At 35.4% G+C, this 18,169-nt stretch overlaps 2 long non-coding RNA genes across 2 annotated transcripts in view; one reads left to right on the top strand and one right to left on the bottom strand.

Annotated features, from left to right (window-relative positions):
* LOC118766305 overlaps window positions 1-18,169 on the top strand; it is an 18,736-nt gene continuing 567 nt past the window's right edge. Inside the window, exons 1-2 of the long non-coding RNA XR_005002226.1 lie at window positions 1-15; window positions 7,286-7,290. This is a non-coding gene — a long non-coding RNA (uncharacterized LOC118766305). The remainder of the gene's footprint in view (window positions 16-7,285; window positions 7,291-18,169) is intronic.
* Window positions 16,022-18,169, bottom strand: part of LOC118766303 — a 21,765-nt gene continuing 19,617 nt past the window's right edge. The window contains exon 3 of the long non-coding RNA XR_005002223.1: window positions 16,022-16,124. This is a non-coding gene — a long non-coding RNA (uncharacterized LOC118766303). The remainder of the gene's footprint in view (window positions 16,125-18,169) is intronic.

The following is an 18,169-nucleotide window of genomic DNA, read 5'->3' on the forward strand; positions in this document are numbered from 1 at the left end:
ATCATCATCATCATTGTTTAACGTTCACTTTTCCATGCTTGCATGGTTTAGATGAAATTTATTGAGCTGGATTGTCTATGTCCAGAAGCCCTTCCTATCATTAACCTTCACCTGTTTCCAAGTAAGGTAATATTTCCTCATGATCAGGCATGTCTAGGATGTTTAGAAACAAAGGACACGAGTTGCATGACAATGACATTAGCTTACAGCTATCACATGGTGTCAAGGAAGGGAGACAATAACACATAGACACAACAGAGTTCTTTCAGTTCCATCAACCAATTCTACTTACAAAGCTTTGGTCAACCTAGGGCTATAGCAGAAGGGACTTGCTCAAGGTGACATGCAGTGGGATTGAACACAAAACCATTCCATTGAAAACCTTGGCAACCTTAATGTCAAGCCAAAAATAAAAATCATTGTAAGTGAACATCTCCAAACCAGTTTCATTCGATGATATGCCAATATACTGAATACTTGAACTACATTTATCTATTAAAAAAAATTACTATATCAAAACTGGAGACATCCGAGTGATCTTCTGGCTTTCAATAATCAATATCTCTTGGCAGATTGTTTTCATAGGATATTGATAATATAGAATAAATTGCATTGTAATGTTATATTTGTTTTCTTAAGTCAGAGCACATGGCTGCAGTACTGTGCTATATACTATACTACACTGTACTGCTCTGTTAGCGTGTAGCATCATAGTATAATGTCATTCTGTTATTCTTGTATTCTTTTATTTGTTTCAGCTACTGGTTTGAGGCCATGCTGGGGCACTGTGTTGATGGTTTAATTGCTCTAGTACTTATTTCAAGTCTGGATTTGTTGCTTTAACCTTTTAGCATTTTAACTGGCCACACCTGGCCCAGATATTCTCTCTTTTACATTTAAACTCCTGCCCTACAATGACATTCTAAAGATAAACAATTACATCATCGAAACTTCAAAACTATAAGATAATGCACGATTAATTCAAAACAATTTGAATAAAAGAGCATTATATTTGGCAGAGTAATCTGATTGCTAAAGGATTAAAGGAGATATGTGGCTATCCCAGGAGTAACTGGAAAAAAAAACAGTAATGGTAATAATGAAGTGTCTCAAAGCACACTCTCAAAAACGGGAAGATGAGTATAAGTGAGAATATGGACACAGAAACAGGAATAATGGGGGCATAAGTCCATTAGAGTGTGAGAGGAGAAAGAATGATAATTGGTTAGAGGTGAGTGTAGTCACACTATAGTGATATGGTTAAGAAGATCTTTTTGCAACCATAAGATCCAGGTTTAATCCTATTACATGGCATCTTGCACAAATGCTGTCATTCTTTAAAGCTTCGAGAATGAAATTAGGTTAAGAGAAACTGTAGTTGCCTGTTTTGTGTAGAATGTACTCATAATTCAAAGGGTACAGCCTGGTCACCCACCGTGTCATGCTGATTCTATCTGAAAATTATATTAGGGATACATTTGTCAGCTCAGCCACTTATATGATAATTCAGTTGATTGAATGATCAGACAACCAAATCCTAATCCACTCTTACTCTACATCACTCCTGTACTGTTCTACCATGCTGTATTACTTTACTGTTTCTGTCTCTGTTGAAGGTGCATGACTCAGAGATTAGAGCATTGGGTTCACAATCATGAGGTAGTGAATTCAATTCCTGGACTGGGTTGTGTGTTGTGTTCTTGAGCAAGACACTTTATTTCACGTTGCTCCAGTTCACTCAGCTGTAGAAATGAGTTGCAACATCACTGATGCCAAACTGTATCAGCGTTTGCCTTTCCCTTGGATAACATCTGTGGTGTTGAGATGGGGGACTGGTATGCACAGGCAACTGCTGATCTTCCATAATCAACCTTGCCTGGACTTGTGCCATGGAGGAGAACTTTCTAGGGGAAATTCCATGGTCATTCATGACTGAAGGGGTCTTTACCCTTTCTGAAGCACTGTAGTTTTCTACGTACTGAAATTCTCTACTTTACTGTTACTCTAATTCCCTTTATTGTTGCTATAATTTCCTAGTGCACATCCATGCTCTATTCTTACACTGCCTATCTATACCCTACTGTATTTCCACCGTTGATTATTGCAGTAGAGGTGAGATGGCAGAATTGTTAGCACACCAGGCGAATTGCTTAGAATTTGAAGTGACTTTGTCTTTATTAAGCTGGTGATATTTTGATGGATGGTTTTAGTGTATTTTTTAGTGCCTCATAGACCTAGGATATTCTTTTGCAGGTGGATATCAAAAGGGTCTCTTCTACAGTGTCTCTAGATTCAAACAGCTTATCTTATTTCTTCCTTTCTTGCTAACTGACTTCAGTATTTCAAGTTATAAACTTTTTAATGTTGGTTTGCACATTTCTTCTTCACAATTGCCTCTCTAAACATCCGTCTCTTTCCCCAATCATTTTTCTTCATTATACTCTCTTTCTTTCTCTCTCTTTTCACACCCCTCTCCCACTATATCCCAGTTCCTTTTCTTTCTTTCTTTCTTTCTTTCTACTTCCCTCTCCTTTTCTCTCACTTCCTCTTCCCTCTCTCTTCCTCCTGCTCTCTCCTCTCTCTCCCATCCTTCCTTCCCCCCTTCCTCTTTCTTCCTTCCTTCTTCACCTTCTCTCCCTTTCCCTCTCTTCCCTACCTTTCTCTCCCTTACATCTGTTTCGCATTTTGCATGTTTTACACTTTTTTCCCCATCTTCTATTATCCATGCACGTACTTACCAACATTTATGCATAAACATTACCTTCAGTTTGTTTGCTTTTCTTTAGACTTCTGACTCGATCTTTCTCTCACTTTGATTTTTTCACACCTGTCTCTCCCCCTCTCTCTCCTCTCTCAAATTTTTTTTCCTTACTCTCTCTTTACTCACTATCTCTCCTCTTTTCACTCCCCTTTTCTAATACAATACACATTATCTGTACCACTCAACCTTGGATTCTGTCTTATTTTTCCATCTCTCACTAACTCACTATTTTACTAAACACACTCTCTCATCATCTCTCCTTTTCATTTCTCTCTCTCTATCTCTTCTATTTTTCTGTACTCCAACTGTCTGTCTCTGCCTCTCTCTTCTTCCTTTCCTCCCTCTCTGTCTGTTCCCCCTCTCTTTATTTCTCTCTCTTTCTCTCTCTCTCTCTCCCTCCCCCTCTCTCTCTCTCTTTCTCTTTCTCTCTCTCTCTCTCTCTTTCTCTTCTCTCTCCCCCTCTCTCCCCCCCTCTCCTCCCCCCTCTCTCTCCCCCTCTCTATTTATCTGTCTGCTTCTCCATCTGTGCCAGTCTGTCTCTCTGTCTTTCTACTTCTCTCCCCCACCTCTGTCTGTCTCTCTTCACTCTTTCTGCCCCCCCTTCTTTCTCTCAGTCTCTCTCTCACACTTCAACTGCAGAATTCATCCTACTCCAGCAATCCTCATTCTTTTTTCATTACAAACTCACTTTCTCAGCTCTCTTCTTTCTCTCCTCTCTCTCACTTACACTTTCTTTCTCATTACTCTTCTCTCTCTCTCTCTCTCTCTCTCTCTCTCTCTCTCATGCCTTCACTCTGTGCACAACAGCAACATTAATTACAGATTTCTAACAGACCAATCATTGGTTCATTGCATTTCTGATAGAAGAAGTGGCAAGGGAGTGCCTGTATAACCTGGATGGAATAAATGTTTCAAGGCATTATTGGTAATTTTCTTGTTGATGTGTCATCATCACCATTACCATCATAATCATCATCATCATCATCATCATCATCATCATCAGCACCAATGTCATTACCAACACCAACACCAACACCATCTTCATCATCATCATCATCATTATCATCACCAATGTTATTACTACATCACCACCACCACCATTATCATCATCACACCCCCACCCCAACCACCATCACTGTCATCACCTTCATCTTCATCATCACCATCATTATTATCATCAATGTCATCATCGTCTTCATCATTATGATCATCACTAATGTCAATGCCACCACCACCACCACCACCACCACCACCACCATCATGACTACCACTGCCATCACCACCACCACTACAATCTTCATCATCATCATCATCATCACCACCACCACTACCACTTCTACCACCATCGTCCTTATTATCATCATCATCACCACCACCATCACTACCATCATCCTCCTCCTCGTCATCATCATTGTCATCATTGTTCCTTTAACAATCACTTTTCCATACTTGCATTGGGGTCAGGTGGATTTTTGTTAGGGCATATTTTCTTTGGGCAAAATGCTCTTCCTGTTATCAACCCTCACTAACCCTTGGGCAGAAATGGGTTTTTTTTCAAGGAAGATTCAAGATGAATAAAAAAGTTTGCCTGAAAGTGATGCTTATTTAATACACACACATAATGAGAGCTTCTTTCAGTTTCCATGTACAAAATCTACTTACAAAGATTTGGTTGATTTGGGGCAAAAGAAGACATTATTTGTCCAAGATGGTGTGCAGGGGGACTAAACACAAAACCACATGGTTGAGAAGCAGTTTCTTAACCACACAAGCAGAAAGAGAGAGAGAGAGAAAGTGGGGGAATGTGAGAGAGGGAGAGAGAGAAGGAGAAAGACAGAGACAGACAGTGTGTGTGTGTGTGCATGTGTGTATATGTATGTGTGTGTACTTGAGGCTGTGGGTGTGAGTGTGTGTGTATGTGTGTGTGTGCCTAAGTGAAGACACTTGCCCAAGGTGCCATGCAGTGGGACTGAACTGTGGAACCATGTGGTTGGGAAGCAAGCTTCTTACCATACAGCCATACCTGCACCTATTACATATATTACATATTAAATTAAATAGATAATCAAAAGAACAATTAATAGTTTCATGCTATTATGGTACTTGAACAAGCATATTTATAAAATACACCATGTATCTTAAAGAAATCTTTCAGGCTCTGTTTATGTGTTACATATAATTTTTAAAAACAAGGATGCTGGACATTAAGAAAATATGGAAACAATGCAAAGAAGGTTGATGTGAAAAATGGAACAAGAGAAAAGAATCGAAATTAAGAGCTACAATACTTGTCTTCCCGGATAGTAGAAAGCTCATTAAATACAACTGGTTTAGGACAAAATAACTGAAAATATGTCAAAGTCTGCAAGACAGCAACTCAATCCAGAGCAAGTGGTGCCCTCCAATTTGGTAAAAGAAACCTGTCCATGAGGCTACACCTGCTAAAAAGTTTGCACACACACACACTCACACACACACACACACTCACATTCACACACACACACACACACACACACACACACACACATACATATATATCTTTTATCTTTTACTTGTTTCACTCATTAGACTGTAGCCATGTTGGGGTAGTTCCCTGAAGAAGTTTTAGTTGGATGGTCCCACTGCTTATTTGTTTTTCAAAGCCTGGTACTTATTCTGTCTCATTTGCTGTAACCACTAGGTTACAGGGACGTAAATACATCAACACTTGTTGTCAAGCAATTACAATACACACACACACACACAAACACACACACACACACACACACACACACATATGATGGATTTCTTTCAGTTTTCATCTGTCAAATCCACTCACAAGGCTTTGGTTAGCCTGAGGCTATAGTAGAAGACGCTTGGTCAAAGTACCTCACAGTGGGACTGAACTTGGAAGCATGTGATTAGGAAGCAAGCTTCTTACCACACAGCCATGCCTATACCTAATGTGTTCCAGCAAGTTTTATACACTAGCCATCCAAAGAAAATTTCACCAGCATTGAGTAGAAAGATTCAACAGGAAGTTAGGAAAGACATTAGTTGATCATCAAACCGGATTAAGGCACTTACGGACACAGAATGCAGCTCAAGGATGATAAGATGACATTTGATTAGGCAAAATATTGTTAGTTTTCATACAATGCATATTTTCTGCATTAAATGTTAAACATTTCTTTAGGTTTTCATATATCTTTTTCTATTTGCCAATAATGAATCTATAATGAAGAATAGTCAAATGTATCGGTCTGCAAGGAGTTCATTTTGGCAGTTTTTTCCCTGGTCTTAAGATTTTGTCCAACAGTGTATATATATATATAAATACATATTAACAAATTTTTGATAATCTGTGAGTAAAATGGTAAACAATTAACAAATTTTTGATAATCTGTGAGTAAAATGGTAAACATTTGGAGAAATCCCTTATAAATTATCTATATACACGGTTGGCCGAAAGTCACCCAAAAGTAAATCAAAATTCAATAAATGTTATCTGTAATTCTGTATTGACTCAAATGGAAAAAATGTGTCACTCAAGAAGGACTTCAGTTTGAAAAATTTTCATGTTTCATATTTAGATGCTTTTATTAAATTCATTCAGTTGTTAAACATAAATAAATCTTGGAATTAAATGGTTTTGATTTATTGTCAGGTGACTTTTGGCCAACCCTGTATATACACACGTCTTTCTCCAGCATTCACATGCACAACAAGACGCATATGCAGGCACATGCATGCAATATATATAAATACAAGTGTCTACACATTTATTACTTTTCAAATCCCACTCACAAGGCTTTGGTCAACTCATGACTCTTGCCTAAGGTGCCAAGCAGTGAGATCAAATTCAGAACTCTTCAGACCAGAGGCAAGCTTCTTAACCATAGATCCATACAGCTATCTAATTCTCTCTCTCTCTCTCTGCCGTCTTCCTCTGACTCCCTCTCTCCCCCCCTCTCTCTTGTTTTATCATGTGCAATTCACCTTACTTCCCCCAACAATTTTCTTTTCATTACACTCTCTTTCTTTCTCTCTTTTCACACTCCTTTCCACTACATCCTACGCATATCTCTCTTTCTTGTTTTTTCTTTCGTTTTACTTTCTTTCTTGTGTTCTTTATTTCATTCTTGCTTTCATTCTTTCTTTAGCTCTTTCTTTTTCTTTCATTCTCTCTTTCACATGTGCAATTGACTACCTGTTCAAACGGTTTTTCTTCTCTCTCTTTACATTCTACTTTTTCTCTCTCTTTGCAATCTACTTTCTCTCTCTTCCCTTCTCTTTTCACACCACTGTCTCTCTCTTTCTTCCCTTCTCGTCATACACTACTTTGTCTCTCTCTCTCTCTCTCTCTCTCTGTATATATTATTCGTTCACTCTCTTTCCAGCTACTTTCAAAATTTATAAATAAATTAAATATTTCACCTCCACTAGTAAGTAACAATGAAAACATGTATTCAAAATGAGCAAATAAATATATCATGTAAAAAAAAAGTGTGCATAAATGAAGAGGAATAAAAATATAATAATTAGAAATGGTTAGAGGAAATATATGAACAAATACCAAGAAAATTTTTTAATAAATTCCAACCAAAGAAAAATATTACTCAACTAAATATTCTAAGGTAAAAGAAAAGAAATTCTGACATTTTTACTTTGATAAATTACATATGTTGAATCACAATAGCATATATATATGTAAGTGTAGTAGTACATGCATATGTATATATATTGACATATGTATATAAACTTACGTTCATCCATCCATACATATATACATGCACACACATATATACATATGTATTTATACATATATATTTATACATATGTATTTATACATACACGCACACACATATATATGTATAAATACATATGTGCATATATAAGTATTTCTAAAGAAAAAGGAGAAAGATATATTAATACACACAAGCTGACATACATACAAATATATATATATATATATATATATATATATATATATATATTTGCATGTTTCTCTATATACACAATATGTGTATATTATATGTGTATATATATTATACATATATATATTATATTATATATATTTTATATACATACATATATCATATATATACATATATATATTATATATATACATACAAATATATTATATATACTTACATGTATATTATATATTTATGAATACATATATATAATATATATACAGATATGTTTTACATATATATATACATAAATGCATAAATATATATATATATATATATATATATATATATACATAAATGCATATATATATATATATATATATATATATACATACATACATATATATATAAATGCACCCCCACATGCCCCTTATCCCCCCCACACACATGTGCACACACATTCACATATATATTTAAACAAAATGCTTATTTCTATTTGTTAAGGAATTTACAATTTGAGAGAAAAAAAATTATGCTAATAATACAATAAGGAACATTTCTCATTTCTATTTTTAATATTTGTGAACATGTGCAGAATCATGATTCTGATACATAGGTAAATAAGTGAGAGAGAGTGTTTGTGTGTAAATCTCTATATTTCAGTGTTTAGCACTGAGTGTGAATAGGTGTCTGTGTGTATGAGCATATAAATATGAGTGGGTGCTCATTTGAAAGAGTGTATAAATGAGTATCTGTAAGACTATGTTGCTTGTGTAAGAGTATGTCAACAAATGAATATGCATACATTCGTGTGTTGAGTGTGTGTGTGTGTGTGTGTGTGTATATATATGTGTGTGTGTGTGTGTGTGTGTGTATATATATGTGTGTGTGTGTGTGTGTGCATGTGCATGTATGTTGAAATGAGCATACCTGTGTATGAGTATATTCTTGTGTGTGGGCCAGGTTTTCATTTGGATATAAGGGAAAATGTACATAAGATTCTCAAAAGTAAATAGACACCTTATTTTCTATTTTGTTATTGAAAGATTTATTTCTGGAAACAAAATAATGTCATTTGATGCATTTAAATACCTAATCTAATATTTAGTAGACATGATTCATGCAGTTATAATGATTTAACTTGTTTAAGCATCATTCTAATGAGTAATGTCCAATATATACAATGGTATAATGAGGTGTGTCTATTTACTTTTGAGGCGTCTGTGTGTATGTGTATGATGTCTGCATCTTGAGATGTGAATGCATATGTACGACTGCATGTGTATGTGTTGGTGATATCCTCAATACATTTATGTATATTAGCACTGCGGTACATATTCCAAGTGCTTTCACTATTTTAGAAATAATTTGATTTATATTTTTAAGTTAAGTGATGTGTGCCTGTAAGTCTGTACTTTTGTGTACACATGTACATTTGCTTAAACAAATAGTTACATATTCATGCTTTCTATCTCATAGACACGCACACACACACACATACACACACATTTTTCTTTACCTTCTTCAATACATATGCATGTATGATTATATATATATATACACACACACACACACATATATATATTGATAGATAGATAGAGAAATAAACTTGTGCATATGTATGTTTGTATATATATGTGTATATATTTAAACATGCACACATACATAAATATACATACAGACATATATGCACATATATAAAATACATAGATATGTATTGGGTCATCCCATAAATAATGCATTTTTTATATACTTTTTATTTTTCAAAATTAAGATAAACAAGGTTTTTTTAAATCTAAAATATACTCTCCTTCATTTTCTACAATACTCTTCCATCTATCTAGTAGACTTGTGAGGCCTCTCTTCCAAAATTCACTTGTCTGTGATGAAAAATACTCCTCCAGTACTGTTCTGACCTTGTCTACAGAATTCATATTTTTCCCATCCAAATGATTTTGAAGACTGTGGAATAAATGATAATCAGATGGAGCAATGTCCAGCAAATATGGTGGGTGAGGCATCATTTCCCATTCAAACTACTTTTCATCTTTGCAATATCATCCTTGCTATATGTGGCCGAGCATTATCCTGATGGAAGAACAACTTTTGTCTTGAAACCAAAGATGGTTTCTAGTGCTGACTTACGTCACTCAAGCTGTTTGCAGTAGATCTCCTTTGTTACTGTTTGGTTTGGGCTTAAGAGTTCAAAGTGGACTAAACCTTTCACATCCCACCAAACAGATAACAACACCTTACATTTATAAAGACTTTCTTTAGCCTGGTGTGCTGGTATTTCTCCTTTCCCTACTCACTGTCTTCGGCATTTGACATTTCTATAGAGAGCCCATTTCTTGTCACCAGTCACTATTCAGTCCAAAACAGGTTCATTTGTGAGATGTGTCAGCAAAGAAGAGCACACATTTACTTTCTGTGTGCAGTTAAACTCGGAAAGTTTGTGAGGAAGCCATTGCTGACTTTTCTGATGAGACACAGATGTCGATGAATGGTTGAATGACCAAATCCCAGCTTCTCTGCTAGTTCATCAATGGTTATGATGGGATTTTGTTTCTGGCTTGGAAGTTCTGGAACCACCGTTGACACTGGCTTATGCTTATTGTCCAATCCCCATATACTGTATTAATTTTCTTCATATTTTTTGTTGCATTGTTGCCTTAATTGAACTCATAAAGCAAAATATGCTGAATATGCTCCTTTGTCCCTTCCATTATAACTTTGAAAAAATAACTCTTAAAATCGAACTGCACTCTTCAAAATTTGCACACTGAATATGGCCAAGGTAAAATTACTACCTGCTTTTATAGCAAGCTGATGCAGGTAATTTATCTCCTCCTTCTCTGACTTTTCGTTCATGCAATTGAAAAAACTGCATTATTTATGGGATGACCTAGTACATATATACATACATATTTGTACGTATGTATCTTCAGGCACTGTTTCCTCTATATGGCTTACTCATCACTTTTCTGCCATTTCATGTTTTATCCTTTGTACTGTTACTTTCATTGCTTTCATTCTTTACTTCACTTATTACTGTTTTCTCTTCCTTCTCTTACCCTTTTCTGATGAGTTGTAGTGCATCTGAGCACTATATACAAGAAGCTCCATATCACACATACACACAGACATATAAATGCGCATGCACGTGTACACACACACTCACACTCACTCACACACACTCATTCACACACACACACACACACACACACACACGCTTATGCATTGACATCCTGAGCCAGTTATCGTCATCATCATCATCATTTAATGTCTGTTTTACACGCTGGTTTGGGTTGGACGGTTTGACTGGAAACTGGTAAGCCTGGGAGCTGCACCAGGTTCTGATTTGATTTGGCAAGGTTTCTATGGTTGGATGCCCTTCCCAACACCAACCACTCCGAGAGTGTAGTGGGTGTTTTTTTATGTGTCACTGGCACACATGCCATTGACCTGACACTGGCATCAGCCATGGTCTCACTTGGCTTGACAGGTCTACACAAGCACGGTGTATCGCTAAAGGTCTTGGTCACCTGTCACTACTTCCATTTGAGGCCCAATGCTTGAACGATGCTCTTTACATGCCATCAGCACAGATGCCAGTATCTTTTACTACTATCTCCTCAGCTTGACACATGTGTAGGGAGAGAAAAGAGAAATGGAAACTCTATGGAAGCTCATCCAAGGAATTGTGATTGTGGCTCAAAGAATCAGCTTTGTCACAGTGTCAAACTGATTTTACCTGAGGATTACGTTGAGAGTAAACATGTGTGAGGAATACTCAGCTATGTGTACTGTAATTCAGTTTGTCAGCAGTTCAGTTGATTGAATAGCTGCAATACTTATCGTCAAAACCAGCTGTGATCCTTTTTATAATCTATCTATCTATCCATCTGTCTGCCTGTCTGCCCTACTTGTCTGTCTGTCTGTCTGTTTGTCTGTTTATCTGTCTGTCTATCTATCTATCTATCTATCTATCTATCTATCTATCTATCTATCTATCTATCTATCTATCTATCTATCTATCTATCTGTTCACCTGCCTGTCTGTCTATTTGCTTACCTGCTTGCCTGTCTGTCAGTTTGTCTTTCTTGCTAGTTAATTGTCTGCCTGAGTGCCTGTCTCTTTGTCTGTCTCTCTAGCTAGCTAACTGCCTGTCTGACTGTGTGTATGTGATGTCTGTCTGTCTGTCTGTTTATCTGCCCATCTGTGTATATGGATGTGTGTATTTTTTTCTGTGTATGTGCATATAATTCAGAAGATTATTGCACATGGATAGATAGATAGATAGATAGATAGATAGATAGATAGATAGATAGATACATACATACATACATACATACATACATACATACATACATACATACATACACACATATGTACATAATGCACATACAAATATAATTGCCTACATATATATATATATATGGAGGAAATTACATGCATATATAAATCTATGCATTTACAATTTCCCTATATCTCTTTGAATATGTGTGCCTATGTGTATACACACACACACATGCACACACACACACACACACACACACACACATACATACAGAGTTATATGTTTCTATATGTGTATGATGTGTGCAAGAGTATATATATGATACAATACACCCTTTGTGAGTACTGATATTTGTTATATTTGCAATACATTGCAGCAGTGTTCTATTTGCAAGAAAATTTGTAAGAAAAAAAAAAAGAAAATATTTTGCTAAGAATATTTCTACAGTTATTATCGGCTCACTTAACTTACTAAAAAAGAACAAACACAGAAATGGCAACTTTTGATTTCTTACACAAGCTTCACAACTCCAAAGAGTATTGATCTTATAAAGAAGTGCAAACATAGCATGAAAAGCTTCCTAGCTTATTCTCTGCAAACAAACAGTGTGGCACCATTACCATAGCAACTCTATGTCTATTTAGTAAACAAAAAAGCTCAAAAAGAAAAAGAATAAAAAATGCAATTGAAGGTTTCTACAGAGGATATATAGTTTGTAATGATGTTTGCTTTATTATTATTGTAAGTTATACTGACAAATTACTTGGTGTGTTGGTAAAAAATACCTGCTGAGCTATTTTACAAAAATTCTTTGATGTTTATTTAAAATTCAATTTCAAGAAGATAATAGAAACATATTTTTCAAGAGTTTATGTTTTTTAAGAGAATAATTTATATTTTATAATCTGAAACCAATTTCTATCAAAAATATTGGTTTTTATTAGATATCATGGATTACATTTTAGCAAGGATTAAAACTTGAATGAAAGACTGGGGAATCTAAATATATCTTGGCTCTAAGCTTGAGGTTCATTCAAGGTTTCTGTAACCCTTTAATATTTAAACCAGCCATATCTGGCTCAAGTACCTGTTTTACCTTCAAACTGGCTAGATCCAGTTTCTCACATATACCCTGTAATGTCATTCTAAAAATAAACAATCATAACTTTGAAATCTTGAAGCTACAAGATGATACAGGATTAACTTTAAAGAATGTGAATAAATATGCATTACATTTGACAAAGTAAGCTGAATGCTAAATGGTTAATTTTCTACTACTTTGGATATTATTAATTCAAACAATAATCACTGCAGTGATTTAATAAATCCAGTAACTTATAAATGCAATTAAAATGTTACATACAAACATGGGTGCTAATGTGGCTAGAGTGAGGGTTAAGGAGTTTGCTTCAAAGACACTTGGTTCTGGGTTCAATCCCACTGTGTGTCAATTTGGATAAATGTCTTCTAGTGTTAGTTTGATCAATACTTCTTGAGTGGAATTTGCTAGACAAAGACTGTGCAGAAGTTCAGTGTATACATACATATCTACACTCACACACACATAGCTATGTGTGTGTGTGTGTGTGTGTAGATACATGTATGTATATTGTGTGTGTATGTGTGCATGTGTGTGTGTGTGTGTGTGTGTGTGTGTGTGTGTGTATCTTTTGATGATTTATATTGCCATAGGATATAAACATTGCTGAGAAATCTGAAAAAGCAATGCCTTATAAATGAAATTCCTTTGTCACTGTAGCTTTCATGAATGCAGTAAACCAAGGACTAGTTCAGAGGATGCCATTTACAAATGAAGGCAATTATTCATTTTTGACAAATTACAAAAAAATAAATAAATAAATAAAATAAAATAAAACATTAAAACTAAAATATAAAAAAAAAGATGTTTTACTAGTAATAACCTGCTATATTTCTGAAAACAAATAATTCTAAAATGTCCTAATCAACCTAAATACAAATAGGTACCAAGAGTAAACCATTGTTTTCCTAAATCCCAAGAAGTCATAAATTCTGGGCTTCAGTTTCTGCTATACCAAGCAGGTGATAAATAAACTTACTTTTAGATAGATCACTACAAAATCAAAGTTAATTTTTAAAAGGAAAGAATTTAACTTGGTAGTGCAAGTCAATAGATCTTAACACAGTTCTTTGGTACTGTTGCTTCTCATTGGATTAATTATTTTTCCTGTAGTACCTTCTTTGCAATAGATATTTGTGATCTGAAGGATGGGAAAATAAAGACTCTTACATCGAGCTGATGAAACAAACTTCAAAACAAGGCAACTAATTTGCACTCCATCTGAAAAATTTATACAACCCTGTATACTTTCATTACCTCACACCTCCTGATCAGAATCTACAATTCCCCAGAACTTGCTATACACTTCTGACCTTGCTGGTTGCCCATCCAAGCAAGAGGCAAATTGAAAGACCCACTCTTTTTTTTTTTACATGACATCATTTCTCTTATACTTCCAGTGACTCACGTTTCCTTTCAATGCTGATTCAATACCTCATTAGTTTTAAACATTGCGAGTTTAACAATTTGGTCATTGGCAGAAAGCCATATCAGAATTAATTGATTGTTTGGTGCACTCTTAACTGTGCAATCAATTTTTAAACAAGTTATAATGAAATTTTCAATGCACTTCAGTTCATTGATTTCAACCACAGATTTACAAATTATAAAAGATATACAAAGCAGATACTGATAGCTGAGGCCCCATTGTTAAGGTAACTTCTGGGATAAATGTCTTGAGTCCTATCTCGAGTCTTAGGACTCATAGGGAAGGTTTCCCAGTTTCCATGGTATGTAAATGACCAAAATTACAGTGTTCACCTTTAATGGGATGCCTGTCCATCACAGGGTTACTTGATTACAGATGAGTGAATTGGAGCAATGTGAAATGAAGTATTTTACTCAAGAACACAACACATCTTCCAGACTTGGAACTGAAACCATGATCTTGTGATAGTGAGTGCAACACTAATGGATAGATTATGTGCTTTTATGAGGCTCCATAGCAAAAGTTGAAATTAGTAGCCATGTTTCAAGTTGATTTTTTTCAAAGTATTTATTTAGCTTGAAATATAGAGGCCAAACTCTTTCAAAGTTTTCCAGAGGAAAATGTAAAATTATTCCAGCATATTGCTCCTTAATTATTCTTCAAGAAGATAAAGTCTTTGACAGTGTTCCTGCTAAATGATAAGTTGCTGTAATATTTTTGCAAACCTGCTGTGTTTGGTAATAGTTTCTTTTAAAAAAGGAACTCAAAGAGTTTGTTTGTAAAAGAGTATATGTATTTACAAAGTAACATGAATAAAAATAATACAATAATCTTCCTGTGGGGAATGGAAAGTTCAACATTTTGGATAGAGTTGTTCTTCAAGGAAAAACAGAAAGGAGAGAAATTAATGAGAGAAAGCAGAGTTTTAGATCCATTAAGTCAAAAATGCTGGTTGCAACTGATATGAACTTCATATGTGAACAAGAAGTTGTAGGAGAAACAGTGTGAGAAGGTGAAAAGAAAGGGGAATGGAATGAGAAGAAGCAGGTAAAGTTACCCTGAACAAGGACTCTGTCTGAAATGCCTTATTTTCTATTCCCTTTAGTAAGTTCTCTGCACTCTTTTTATCAGTTTTACTATGTAATATTAGTCTTGCTGATGCAGACCAACACCAGCCCCTTTGGAGCCTGATCATACTTGCAAAATAACAGAGTTACTATTCCATGGTATTGTATGAAACTGTAGGAGTTCAGATGTAGTCAAAGTTTATACTAGAGATATTTGTTTTACAATTTACAAAGATACATGTATAAATCTTCTAATCCTGTGGTGTAAATATCATCATCATCATCATCATCATTTAATGTTTGTTTTCCATGCTGGTATGGGTTGGACGGTTTAACAGAACTGGTTAACTGGGGAGCTGCACCAGGCTCCAAACTGATTTGGCATTGTTTCTATGGCCAGATGCCCTTCCTAACACCAACCACTCCAAGAGTGTAGTGGGTGCTTTTTACATAGATGCATTGATTGATTGAAGATATATAAATGGTTGAACATTAAAACCTGTAACAACAACTAAACTTTTAATTTTATTGTCTGTCACAATATTCTATTATACTACATTTAAAATCATGTAACTGCTTTCCATTCCTGCATTCCTTTCAGTCAACACTCAGTCATTCACTCTCACTCTGTTTGCCTCTCACTTCAACTATTCCACATGCCCCTGCACTTAACATGTTTACATCTCTCTCTCTTTGTACCTTCTCCTTCTTTCTTCAACTAACAACACAATGTAACAACAATATATTTCTCTTAGCTCTCAGTTCTGACACTCTTCTCTTTCCCTTGAACTAACCATGTGATAGTGTCATATATTTGGTCTTAGCATAATTATTACTTTCTCCCTACTTCACATCAGTAACATTTCTCTCTCCCTCTTTTTCCCTTGCTCTTCATCTTTCCCATTAAACTAACCATGTGACAGTGTAACACATTCAAGTTTGTTAATATAAAGATAGTGAAGTATCTTTTCATTCTTTCTCCCTTCTCCAACTGGTTATCATTATTAACCAACCAGAATAGATGAAATAAATTCCAGTGAAATGCTGTTAAAGATTTATTAACAATTGTAATTTTTCCAACATTTTTATTTATTTATCTAAAAAGAACACAATTTAAAAAGGTAAAAACATGGCAAATTAAAGGTGTCATGAAAAAATGAAAAAGATGTAAGTAAATAAATGAAGAAAATAAACATGCATACTCACCACATCTGAGAACACTGGTATTTCATCCTAAAAAAATTTTAAAGCAGCCCAAAACACTCAAAGCATTACTGCAGATAATAGCAAGGATGGGATAGATGCTGGTCTAGCCAAACACCATTGTGAGCATTATATGACATTTAGGTGAGACAGGATACAATCAAAGTTTGCTAGACAAAAAAATAAATGAATAAAAAACAGTAGATTCTAGCTCCATGGTCTGAGTGTTAATGTTATTTATAGGAAAAATATTTCATTTGATAACACAATCGGTACATCAAAGAAATCATCTGTCATAATGAGCTTATAGAAGTGAATGCAGTAACAAAGGTTGAATGTATTATGATGTAGTTCACTTTTCATCCTTTTGGAGTCAATTGAATAAAAAGTAGTCAAGTACTGAAATTAACTTGATACACTACACCTTTCCCCTTAGTTCCTGGCTTAGTACCAAAGTTAGAAATCATCGTCATTATTCTCCAGACAAAGCACTTCATAGCATTTCTACTAGCTTTATGTTCTTCTTCTTCATCATCATCATAATCATTTAATGTCCATTTTTCATGCTGGCATGTATTGGTGGGTTTGATAGGAGCTAGTAAGCCGGAGAGCTGCACCAGGCTCTAGTTGTCTGAGTGCTTTTTATGTGGTACTGGCACAGGTGCTTTTTATATGGCACCAACACCAGTAGGGTTGCCAAGTCAGCTGCAAGACAAAGATCTCTTAGTTGAAGGAGGGAGTGAAACCGAGGGAAGAGGCTGTGTGTCAGGTGAGAGGTTAGAAAAATTAAAGTGGTTGGGAGGAGGGTAAGAAGAATGAGAGGATGTAAAGTGTGCAGGCAAGCATATGAGAGAAGAATAGTGGGGCCTGTAGCAGGTTTTGGTTAGATGAGAGAGCTTTGACAGAGGTCAGATAATGTGAGCGTGTGTGTGTGAGGGCTAGGCCTGTCTATAAACGACGTGCACATATGTATGGATGGCCACGATTTCACTTAGCTTGACATATCTTCTCAAGCACAGCAAATAGCCAGAAGTCTTCTTGTTGCACACCACATCTGATACCTCTTATACTTAATTTTTCTATTAAACTACAATCTGTCATAATATATACTGACATTGCACTTCCATTGGAGCATGCTGGCTTCATTTCTTTCAAGCTTTTGCATGTCCTCTGCAGTCACAGCCTGTGTTTCACTGCCATTTAACGTAGCTTTTCGTACAGAGGCATCATATAATCTACCTTTCACTCTGAGGGAGAGGCTCTTTGTTACTAACAAAGGTAATAGCTCTCTGAATTTTGCCCAACCCATTCTTATTTATTTCTTTATTGCTCACAGGGGGCTAAACATAGAGGGGACAAACAAGGATAGACAAAGGGATTAAGTCGATTGCATCAACTCCAGTGCATAACTGGTA

This window comes from Octopus sinensis, linkage group LG1 (assembly GCF_006345805.1).
Source record: "Octopus sinensis linkage group LG1, ASM634580v1, whole genome shotgun sequence".
Lineage (NCBI taxonomy): Eukaryota > Metazoa > Mollusca > Cephalopoda > Octopoda > Octopodidae > Octopus > Octopus sinensis.